Genomic DNA, 12,405 nt, shown 5'->3' with positions numbered 1-12,405 from the left:
TGTTACTGTATATGGTAAATCCCCAGACGCTCTTTATCACGCTTTGCTTTTACATCCTTTTTCTTTCTTTCTTCTTTGTCTCTTTTTGTTTTCTTTTCTTTCTTCTCTTTTTTTCTTCGTATTCCTTTGTGGATTTTTTTGCCTATTCACTCACTTTTTCTCACTTCCTGTCTTCTCAGTTCTTTGTGTACCTTTTAATGTTTCTCCTCTGGTGTTTGCTCACTTCTTTCTTTGTTTTCTTTCCCTCTCTTATGTCTTTCTTTCAACCTTTCACTCGCTGCAGAAGTCTGTCAGTGTGTGTGTTCAGGCGTGCTGAGCTGCAGTCTGTTGCTTGTCAGATGATAAACACACACACACAAACACACACACACACACACACACACACGCGCGCGGATGCACCCACCTGTTATGCAAGCGATAGCAGGGAAGAGACCTTGTTGTTACCACACCAGCGAATTTTAACACACCTGTCTCTTTTTTCTTTTTCTTTTTATGGTTTATCACGTTTGTTCTCATCATTTGAATCTGTCGGTGATTTAAAATAAGATTTTACCGCCCAGTTCTTGCGTCGCTTTGTGCCGATTTACCTCGTACAGTCTAATAAAGCAGCCGCTGATTCATGCAATCACAGATACCTCTTTTGAAATTCGTGAAAATCTACAACTGGAAAAGGTTAGAAATGGTCACATGTGGTCAATCTGCTTGTGAACAGTGGTGGACAACTGCATGACAGTTAACTGACTAATCACACTCATCTTTAGTATGTATGTTGGTCTTTTGCGCATTTATCTTCCATTCGGTTCCTGCTGCATCTTTAATTCCAAGTGTCTTTGTCAGGGCACCTTCTTCTTCTGTCTCTGGTTTTCGTACGAGTGGCTGATCACTGGCAGATAACGGAATCTTGGAAAATGTGGAAACAAGGGACGACTCTGTTTGGGCATTATGTAAATAAACGTGTAAAACGGTGACATGAATTAATTCAGTGCAAAAGAAACAACCTAAAAACAGAACAACATAGGTGTAAAGGCTTTAAATCAGTTGTAGCAGCTATGTGGCTTTTCAATCAAAAGAAGGGAGCGAGTGTAAATCACACCAGCAAAGCTGCTTTTTTAATAAAATGAGAAATCAAATCAGGACCAGATTAAGGGAAGCAGCCAAACAAAAAAGAGGAATTTGATGCGTCATTGTTTTTGCATACGTTGACTCGAACCGGCTTCCTCCCGTGGTTACGCAACGCGCTCCCAATTTCGTGATGCGACCACTGAAAGCCGAAAAAAAACAACGGCGCCCGAACACAAAGCGGCCGCCCACCTTTTCCCGAAAGCGCGTTTCTAATCCCCGGCCTTCGGCGCCTCCGGCGTCGGAGTGGGGGGGGGCACACCTGATGCGCCGCCGGAGGAAAAGTGTTTGAGAACAGATGGAAGCAGGGAGAAAAAAGGGAGTCCGACATTAAATATTCATGTCAACACGGGTGTATTCAGCTCAGGTCGGTCTGCTGGAAGAGCACACAGCCTCTTTTTCTCTCCCATTCAAGTGTCTTCACACCAGCGGAGGAATTTCCGTCCCCCCAGTGCGCATGTGCGCTCACACACATGTCGTAAAAAGCAGGCGCGTCTCCATTTTTAGAGCCTCCCCGGGGACGCGGCGTCTAAATTTAGAAGGTCATTTTGTTAAACAAATACGACATCAGCGCCATGGAAGATTGTCCAAACATGGCCAACCACGTGTTTCCGTCAGCAGCGTGTGTTTGTGCGCGTAGATTTATCTCCCGGCGGAGGAGGCTACATGCGCGCGAAGGAGGAGGAGGAGGAGGAGGAGGAGGAGGAGGAGGGGAAGGGGATGAAGGGTTATTTTAACTTTGCGCTTTTTCTATAAACAGCAGAAATCCGAGGGGGGAAAGGTGAGCCAGTGCAGTAGAGGGAGAGCAGCTCGCTTTCATCAGTGTGATAGATGGAAATGAAGCCCTCTTAAAAACCGCACACGTGCTCTTCCAGGGTTTTTTTTTTTTCTTTCTTTCTTTCTTTTTTTGCAATGGCAGCTTGTGCAAGTCCCTCCAGAGCAACTTGTCCTCGCGTTTCACTGTTTCGACACTCTGAATCTCCAGCCGGGTGTTTACCGGCCTGCTCCAGGGGTGTTGTTTCATAATTGCTCTGTTTGCTTTTGCTCTCGTGGTGAAATATTGTTTTTTGGAAAAAATGAGAGCTGCCGGAAAAAAACCCACCACCCGCGCCCCACGCATCAGAGTAGTCTGATTACTCTGCTGGGCTGCGAGTAGTTTGAAACGACACAAAACCGATGTTTCTGTTTATTGTGAAACTGCTGGAAGCGCTGAGTCGTCGTCTCACTGTGACAATCTAGTTACTGATTACTGTTGTGAAATTTTAAAGACGTAGTAAAGGTAGCGAAGGGCTTTCACCTGAACTGGATCTCAGAAGATCTTATAAACCAAATAAACAGCAATACAGTCATTATTAGTGTATTTTCTCCTCAGATTCCCTCCTTCCTTCCTCCATAAAAGCTATTTTATCAAATATTGAATATTGCTGCTGTTAAGGCAGTTAAATGTGAAACACACCCTCGTCTACTTTTAAGTGTTTCTGCTAGAAATATGTAAATGGCCTCAAATATCATGTCTCTGTCGGCACGCTGATGGAGAACGCTGGTATGAAATGCAGTAAGCGGACTCTTTCTTTCAAAGTTATAATCTTTATTGTCAGAGTCGCACAATCATGAGTCAAAATGTGCACAAGAATGATTTGGTTTCAGCTTATTTTCTGAGATACAGGTGACACTTTTAATAAGAATTGTCACTGTTTCAGCAAGTTGAACTGAAATTTCCCCTTTTTGGATCAACTGCAACTCCCCAACTTTTGCACAAGTACTTGAAACAATACAGAATCAATGTTAAAAAGGACAGTGCAGTTTTGTTTTTTAATGTTATCTGTGCAATGGCTGCACAAATATATTGAGATGTGATGGTCATTGTGATGGAAACGTGCATAGATAACGAAAAGTCTGACCAAACTACAATGAACTGTTTCAGATGTGCTCTGAAAATCCAGAAAGACAAAACTTCTGTTATCTAAGAAAAGGACAAGTATTTGTGATTAATTCACAGAAAATGTGCAATTAACGAATTCAAAATATGTATTTTCAAGCCAGAACCAGAAAACCAAGGAAAAGAATAGCAAAATTGACAAAGTCAACAACTTCTGCTTCTCAAGTGCTGCAGGTACAAAATATAGACACATGTAACTCGGGCCAAGAGAAAGCGCACTGTTATTTGGAAGATGCATCTGCGGCAGAAGTGTTTTGCATTTTTCTTCAAACTGTACCGTTTCCCAGCAGTCACCCATCAGTCGGTGTAGAATAAAAGACGCTGATGTCTTTAATCCTCCTGTTGCGTCGATGTTCAGCAGGTTGGCCTCACATTAACTGGCTGACGGTTTTCAGACACCCACGGACGAAGCTGGAAGCAGTCCGCCGCGTCGCTCACGCCGCTGATAGCACTTCTAGGTCAAGCCGGTTAGACCAGCAGACTGTGCGCGGTGAATCGGAGCGGGCAGATTACGCCGGTCTAGACACGCGGCGGTCCGCTCCATCCATCACATTAAAAAAACCTGCCGATAACGGAGACGGAGGAAAGGGGGTCGCCGGCGCATAGCGGGGTGGGGGTGGTGGTGGGGGGTCGCCCCGGCTCCGCTCGTCTCCCCATTAACGTGACGGATCGTCGGACTCGCGGCTCGCGCCCGGCCGAGCGACGTGACCCCGATGAAGACGGATGAGTGTCCCACTTGAGCTGAAAAACGACAGAAATTCAAACAAATGCTCGTCTGTTTGAAAGATGTAATGGACTGATTGATGAAAAGAGTCGAAACAACGTTGAAAAGAGTTCAGCCTTTAAACCGGGGGCGTCAAACATATAAGGTCCGTGGGCCAAAAATGGCCTGCAAGAGGCTCCAATCTGGCCCACTGAACAACCAAGCAGATTTCTTTAGAGTGTATACGCAACTATTGAAATAAGCAACAGAAACTGAAGCTAACATAAGCTCAAACTGTCGCATTTCCACATTTATTTTTTGTATTTCCTCGTACGATTTGCAACGGGTTGAAATTTTAAGTCTGCGTTGCAGATCGAAGTGAACTGGGGTTTGCTTTCAGCTCGTAAAAGTAGACAGAGAAACGGTCGTTCGGGACGAGCGAGAGACGGCGGAGATGAGAGGGGGGCGGGGCGTGCCGCTCATCCCAATGACGGGAAGGATGAATCGAAACGACGGTCAGAGGAGCGGGGAGACGGAGGAGGGAGGAAGAAGAAATCACAGCAGAAAACAAGAGAGGAGGAGGAGGAGGAGGAGGAAGAGTATCGATCTGGGTAGTAAAGAGGAGGCGTGGACCGAGGAGGAATAGTCAGGGGATGGAATGGAAGAGCGATATTGATCCAGAGAAAAGAATGAGAGCTAATGGTGGGGAGGAAGAGTGGGAGACAGGCGAGGGGAAAAAAAAGAGATGTGAAAGAGAAACTAAGCATTCGAAAGAGAACCGCCGGGGAAAACAGGGATAAAGCAGAATTATTGATGCTTATCAAGGTTTTGATCCACCTTTCCGTACTTCCTCTTCACTGTACATCACATGTCGCTCAGAAAACGTGATTCTGACCCGAGAAAAATGGCTGAAACACCGAGAACGTGCGTCTCCTGGTTCAGCGCGTCATTCCGAGCGCCCAGAACACCGCAGCTTTATTCAATGCCGAGACGTCTCATAAATCCAGATATTAGATTTATTCCAGGGAAAAGAGGCGGCGTCCATTAATGCTGATTCCTACAATGTGAAATTAAATCTGCCGACTCCCGAGTGAAGCACTCCTGCTGCGGAAGCCTTTGGTTTCAATTCACTTCATTACTCTGGGAAGATGCTTCTTTCTCTCTGGGTAAATGATTTGGCAAAATATGATCTCAGAGTCTTAATTACTCGCCGCTCCGAAGGTTTTCACTCCGCGGCTCAGCATTTACTTGTAATTTGTTGTCGATGTCTATTTGCTTCATCTTGTAAAGTTCAATTTTGAAACTGCGCTCAGTGGTATTGACGCTGAATTTGAAACATCTTCATCAGCTTCTTAGGAAATGTAGAGATGAATGTGTCCTGAGCAACACTGACTTAAATTATTATAGATACAGACCTTTATGATAAACATCCTGCAGTTATAATAAGATCATGAGATCTCATTTCAAGGCTGTTGCAAAAAAAAAAAAAAAAAAAAAAAATGTTGGTTTCACTGAAACTTGAGTAATAAGAAGTGAGAAATAATCTGGTTGAACTCTGTCCTCATAAACGGGGTTAACCCGAGGCCGAAGGCTACTGACTGTCTGCTGACCCAGAAAGTCGACAAAAGCCTGCCGCCGGATTCGCACAGCGGCAACACGAGGAAGGCCGTATCGCTTTCCGTCAGCGATGATTCATGGAAATTTCTTCTGTGTTCTCCCGTGTGCAGTTATCTGACTGAAGGTTTCAGTTTCTTGACTTATTTATTCAAAACTTTCCACCCACCGGTAGTTCACGCCACCGAATTATCTGTTTTAGAGGGAAATGACGAGTCCAAAAACAAAACTAATTACTGAAACAAAACTAGTTACTGAACACTGCTGTGGTTTTGTGAAAAAATATTGACATTTTCATGGCTTAAACTTAGCCCCACAACAAAGCAAAGCAGCTTAAAAACCTCTGTTTTAAAGGCTGCTAAGCTAATGCTAACATTAACGGAGCGTCACGTTGCTTCCAGGAAGATTCTGTTTATTCAGTATCTTTTAATAAAGAACAGTTTAGTGAAATAGTAAGAAAACTGCCTCTCAAGATACGTAACATCTTCAAATGATGCTAATGCTAAAGCTAACAGTTGCTTAAGTGATAAAAAAAACGGACAACTCTGGTAACTTTACCTGCATTGTTAATTTCCTAACCGGTGTGATTTATAAGCAAGTTAGGAAATAAGCTATCCTTCAAAACAATATTTTCCTCAGTGCTTCTTTAAATTCTAACTTTCCACTGCGGTTTAGCTTCATTTTAGCCTAGAAAGTGAAAATTGAGGTTGTGTTTATGTCATTGGTACATGAAAAAGACAATTAGAGCAAATTATTCAGTGTACTAATTGGTTTGTTGCGTTAAAGACAGCAGGCAGCATCCATTACGCTCTTGAACTAGTTTGCTAATTAACGAGCTAATTTCATGCAACTCGCTTTATCTTTTTTTACCCGTATTGGGCAAAATGTTTCTGGTGTTGTGAAATTTAAGATATTCACTTTTACAGATTTGCCTTCAGCCTGAATAAAGTATTTCACCCAATCCAAATTTACCAACACTTCCTAGACTTGTTTGCCCTGTTGCCTTTTTAGAAAAATACTGCTTTTTTTTTTTCTCTCATCGCGGCAGAACCGACGTGTGGATCACCACCATCTGCTGCGGCACTGAATCACATTCGCAACGAGTAACAAACTCATTGTGAACGGAATTTTTATTAGAAGGAAAGCGCTGCCCTGTTTTTAGAAAGCCGAGCGAGTTGCCTACCAGCCGCCGCCGCCGCCGCCGAATTCAAGTAATTTGACTTGATTCGGAGCGACTTGACCCCGGCCTTTCCGTCACAGAAGCATCCAGAGGCTCCGAGCTCTTTTGTCACATTTAGCGCTGTGGAGGAACTGGAGCTGCACAAACTCCCCGGCCCCGCAGGGTTCTCTCCTCTAATCGCTCGCTCCTCGCAGCTTCTGTTTGTGGAGTCGACCCGCCGACCGGCTCGCCGCTGACGGCGCTCTGCATTTAGACGGCTCGGCGGAGGGAACGGAGAACACAATGTTTGTGAGAGGCGAGGGAGCGTGGAGGTGCAGAGTGGCTCCTGTGACACCGAAGACGGTTATAATAATAATAAAACACAGCAGCGGGGCTGGAGAGGTTACTTTCAGAGAATTTAACGTTTTATTCAGTGTGATAAAAAAAAAAAAATCTGCACCAGTGTGAATTGAGGAAGTTCTTTTATTCAGTTTTCAGGTTTGTCTTATGTTGGTAAAAGGATAGTTTATTAAATGTGAACTTTTCAATGATATATTCCACGAAAACATAGACGTAGAGTTCGAGTTCTACTTATTTTTGGGTTATAATGCTATTATTGAGATCAAATACCGCTGTATGTGGCTCCTGAAATAACTTTGGTTTGACCCCCGTGGTCTAATCAGGCTCCTCACACCGGTAATGTGGTAGTAACAGTTTGTGATGTGATGTTGACAGCTTTCGTTTCACCCTGGAGTTTTACATGTTTAAACAGGCGCGGTGAAAACACAGGTACCATGAACAACATGAGGAGTGATTTGAAGAAAGTTATTTTGATTCAGTGAATGTGAAACTATTAGAAAGCTTATTTATTTGTCTTTTAATGACCCCGAAATGCATGTTTTTTACAACGATAGCACCATGTAAAAGAGGAAAAACAACCTTTTTTTTTTTCCAAATAACCTATTTTAAGATTATCATTTGATATTTTTAGTATTCAGTCGAGCCAGTGGCGGTTTTTGCTTCTCACCAGCACATCCTGTTTCTCTTCACTGTGTCTCTTTTGTCAGATTTTATCTGCAGATATATATTCATTTGTACCGGATGCCCCTCTTAGCACGTCGGGGTTACGTTGCTCAGGTGACTCATGCAAATATTACTGGTGCCAAACTGTACTGAGAAACATCCAGCGTGCGAACTGTCGCACGTGTTCAGTCCTCGCTGTGCAGCCGAAGACGTTTGGTTCCGTCCGAGCCGCGGAGGATTTTTTTTTTTTTTTTTTTTTTTTTTTTTTAATGAATCTAATTCTCTGCGGTGCTTTTGCCGAAGTGCAGCCGGCCTCAGTTGATTGCAGCAATTATGTTCTCCAACGAGGCCGGCGGGGAATGAGTGGAGTGGACAGGAAAAGCCCCCCGCGGGTCTGTGGTGGAAAACACTCATCTCCCCGGACGAGAGAACGAGAGGCGGGCTTGTGTTTGCACACAGCAGTGAATGTGCAAGGGATGTATTTTTTATATTTTTTATTATTCTACCAGATTTCTCAGCTTGTCTATAAATCTTCTCAGCCCTGTTTGATGTTTTTATCTTGATGAACTCAGATCTTCATATTCATGTTGCCTCCGAAGCGCCTGCAAACCAACTTGTGGTGTCCCTCAGGGCTCGATCCTGGGTCCTGTAAAACTGCTGAAAAACACGTGGAAGTGAAACTCAGGCGGAATAGGTTATCTGTGGGCCATGTGCATTCCAGTGCATTTCAAAACAAATCCCTGACATTGAAGGTCTAATTATATTTCAGTGTCTCAGATGTGTTGGTATTATTGATCCTCTGACACACTCTCACACACACACACACACACACACACACACTCACACTCACACTCACACAGGAGCATTCCCCACATCAGATGTGTGTTTGCACAAGAAAGCGAGATTAAAGCGCACGGTGTGATCATCGGGGATAATCACCAGTCACTGCACACAAACACTGGAACACACAGGCGTGTATCATCTTGGCTTATCTCCTCCCGTCTTTGCCCCACCCCCTCCTTTATTTTCTGCCCCACCTGCATTACATCACACCACCGCTTTTCGTTTTGTTCTTTCCTCTCTTTTCTGCGCTCTTTCATCCTCACTCCACCCTTTCTTTTAAAGTCTGGAGCCTTGGCTTGAGCCTTCGCATAGACGACCCCCCCCCCCCCCCCCCCCTCCGCTCCCCCCGACGTGATTTACATCAGCAATCAATAACAGCTGGGACAACGCGTTAATCGCATCAGCACATTAAGAGAGTCTCCTACCTCTCTTTCACCGTCTATCTCTTCCTCGCCGAGAGACTTATCTGTTCATTTGTTGTTCAGTGTGTGTGTGTGTGTGTGTGTGTGTGTGTGTGTGTGTGTATGGGAGGATTATGCAGCATCAGAGCCAGATTTGGTCCGTATGCTCCCAGGCAACCCCCCCCCCCTCCACCCCCACCTCCACCCGCAGCAGCAGATTATGTGTCCTTCAGTGCACAAACCTCACGGGCAGAAGCCAAAAACAGGAGGATGTTACCAAAACACGTTAACATACAGACATGAAATGTGGCTGAAGTTCAAAAAAAAAAAAAAAAAAAAATGTGTGAGATGAGTGTGTGTCTATCTGTACCTTCCTGTCTATCTTGAGCACAGTGAAGTGTCATCAGTTTATTTTTCTGCCTTTTTTTTTTTGGCACATATCACTGGTGTGTGTGTGTCTATTAATAAACGCACAGAGGTACATGAGACAGGATGTGGTCGCCATGGTGCAAAGTCCTCCCACGCCTTGTTCTGACTCTGTGTGTGTGTGTGTGTGTGTGTGTGTGTGTGTGTGTGTGTGTGTGTGTGTGGTCACATCGAGTTTATGCACGACAGATGAGGCGAGCTGTTTTCCAACGAGCCGTCTCAGCCGCGTTTCTTATCGTACTTTGCACAGGTGAATAAAACTGTCTGCATAATAAAAGTCGAAATGGGTGGAAGGGCAGTAGGGTTAACACACACACACACACACACACACACACACGCATACATACACACTCTTGCATTCTTGCGTAAGTGAGAAAGTGATAAAATCTTCAATATCTCGTCAGTGTTTGCACATCCATCCTCATTTCTTCCAGCTGAAGCTTCATTTCAGGGCCGGCTTCCTTCCGCGCCTCTGCAGCGCCGACTTCAAACTCTGACCTGTGACCTGTGTCACCTTTGGCCCGCCGGCGATCCTCCCTGTTTGTTTTAACCGCCCGCGAGCAGCAGGTGGGTGGGGATTAACTGCATCCAGGTGGCATCTGCTTCCGTCTCTCGCGCGGCGCGGAGGATTTCTTCAGCCGGCAGATGTGCGTCTGCGCTTCTTAAGCGGCGTTTAAACGTGTCGCGCACGGAACAAAACGCTCCGAATCGCCTGAGAGCCCGTTGACAATGGGAGCCCAACGTGTGTTTTCTATTAATAAACCGTCTCACACAGCTCGGAGCATACTGCCAAACACAGCACCCCACTCCTTTTTTTTTTCTTTTTAAATTATTGTTATTATTTTACGCCTCTTCTCGGAGCTCTTTCATGTCTGTGTCATTCCGTCCTTTATGACCCCTCGTCTCATTTTCTGCCATGCTGCTTCGCTCCCCTGCACTCAGTCACCTCCCTCTCTTTCTCTCCCAGCCTGCCATCTGCTGGACAAAACCCACAACTGCAGCTCTTTTTTCTTTTCTTTTTTTTTTCTTTTTCTTTTTTTTCCCCCCTTCCTCCTGCGGGGGTGACATTGGCCGGGCTTCATTTGGCATTCCAGCATCGTCCGTCCTGGGGAACGGCGGCGTCGGAGGCGGCGGCGCGGCCCGCCTGATTACCAAAACACGGGCGCATTAAAAGAAGGTCAGGGGGTTCGGTGTCTGCAGCCAGCAGCGTCTGTTTTAATTAGTCCTGGGAAAGACATACCTGCGTCTCCTCCTCTGATTCACCGGTGAACAGCTGTCACCGGCTGTTTGGGGAAAAGAGGCGCTTTCGAACCGTCACTTTCACTTTGGCAAAGTCGCTTGAACCGAATGGATTGAAATCCGTCACTTTCTGCATTTATTCATCCTCTCTGATCAAGTCAGACAATCACAGACATCTAAAGGCGATTTAGAGTCACCTTTTGACCTCGTGCGCATGTTTCTAGACTGTGAAAAGAAACTGACGTACGTGGAGAAAACCCAGGAGAACGTGGCAAAAACGGCCTGCAGAAATGCAGATTTGAACTCACAACCTTTCTCGATTGAAGTCATTTATGCAGATAATTCAAAGCAGTGACTCAAGCGAACTTTATTGAAAGTGTTTAGTCATCAAGGGTTAGTCACCAGGTTTGTTATAGGTTGTTTGTTCATATCGTTTAAACATTTTTCTTGACATTTCCTCAAAAGCACTTTGAATTTGAAGGTGATATATTCATTAAAAGTTGAAGTTTAGCAAAAAACTAAATATCTGCATCCATTTGCATGCCCCTTACCCGCAGGGAGAACATGCAAACACTGTGCATCTGTTCATTTCCTCCCTTAAACCAGGTCACATCGCAAAGCCTTTCACATTTTCTAGTTTCAGCATTCGCTGCATCGTTCATTTGTTCTCTTTCGTCCACCGCTGAGAACCAAATCTACCTGCACAGCGGCGGCGGCGCGTTTTTAGCACGGCTCTGGGGAACAGGTGTGACACCTGGAAGTGCATGTTTGCAGGAAGTGGAACAGACGTGGGTAACACGTTAATATCAGAGTCATTTCACATCAACAACTGGAAGATGACTTCATGGAGTCGCTAATGAGGCTCTTTGACCTGATTCCCACTTGATTTAATTGCCAGTGATCTGATGGAGTGTGTGTGTGTGTGTGTGTGTGTGTGTGTGTGTGTGTGTGTGTGTGTGTGTGTGTGTGTGTGTGTGTGTGTGTGTGTGTGTGTGTGTGTCTTGGAGAGGGAAATGCGGTGTCAGTATGCAAGTCTGTGGGGAACAGCATGTTTCTGCTCATTAAAGACAGGACGCTACACCGACTGGCAGAACACACACACACACACACACACAGATATGCACACTCGGTGTAATTTGCCTTGGCAGATGAGACGCTGATCTGACACTGAAAGCAGTCTGACAGCGTGTAGGCAGCAGTGTGCAGACGTGAACACACACACACGCACACACACACACACACACCTCACGCAGCCTGGCAGGACATGAGTTTGTGTGATCGCAGCGATATTCCAGCTCTCCGCCGTCAGTAAACCTCTAAATCAGATTGATATGATGGGACTCACTCAAGGCTTCGCTTATGTATTTTGATATTAAGAAAAAAAATAAATAGTTGCTATTGTATGTATGCAAGAATCTACAACGACAAGATGGGATGCGGCCACATAGCTTGTCATTGTCATAATATTTTTTTGGGTGAAGATGCAGGATGTAACGTTGGAGTGTGTGGCTAGATAAGTGCTGCTTACGAGGAGGGTTAAAACGGCTCACTGTCTCTCTGGGAAATCATCAGTCAAATTAAAATCACTGTTATTATTGACTTTATTATATCTAAAATAGTTACATTTTCCAGGCTAGTGGACATCTTCACGTTATTGGTTGTGTCTTAACCTCACAAAATTAGTTTCACAGTTCAAAAAAAAAAGAGCGAAAAGTGACCATCTTTCCCTGTGTGTGTGTGTGTGTGTGTGTGTGTGTGTGTGTGTGTGTGTGCGTGTGCGTGTCAGTCAGTGAGTCAGACTGGTTCTACTAGTTCTATTTATAACCTGGAGGAAGTGTGCTTGTTCAGACACACACACACACATACACACTCACACACACACACACACCACTCCCCTCGTGTGTGTCTGTGTGTCGTCCAAGGTAAAGCAATAGCTTTT

The 12,405-nt window shown here is 44.9% G+C and overlaps 1 protein-coding gene across 3 annotated transcripts in view; it reads left to right on the top strand.

Annotated features, from left to right (window-relative positions):
- The window catches only part of LOC115386093 (diacylglycerol kinase eta), a 55,231-nt gene that overhangs the window by 18,471 nt on the left and 24,355 nt on the right, over positions 1–12,405 (top strand). The gene's annotated exons all lie outside the window — the stretch shown is intronic.

The sequence above is a fragment of the Salarias fasciatus genome, chromosome 3 (genome assembly GCF_902148845.1).
Source record: "Salarias fasciatus chromosome 3, fSalaFa1.1, whole genome shotgun sequence".
NCBI lineage: Eukaryota > Metazoa > Chordata > Actinopteri > Blenniiformes > Blenniidae > Salarias > Salarias fasciatus.
Note: the sequence above shows the minus strand (reverse complement) of the source record. Positions and strands in the feature narration are given on the sequence as shown.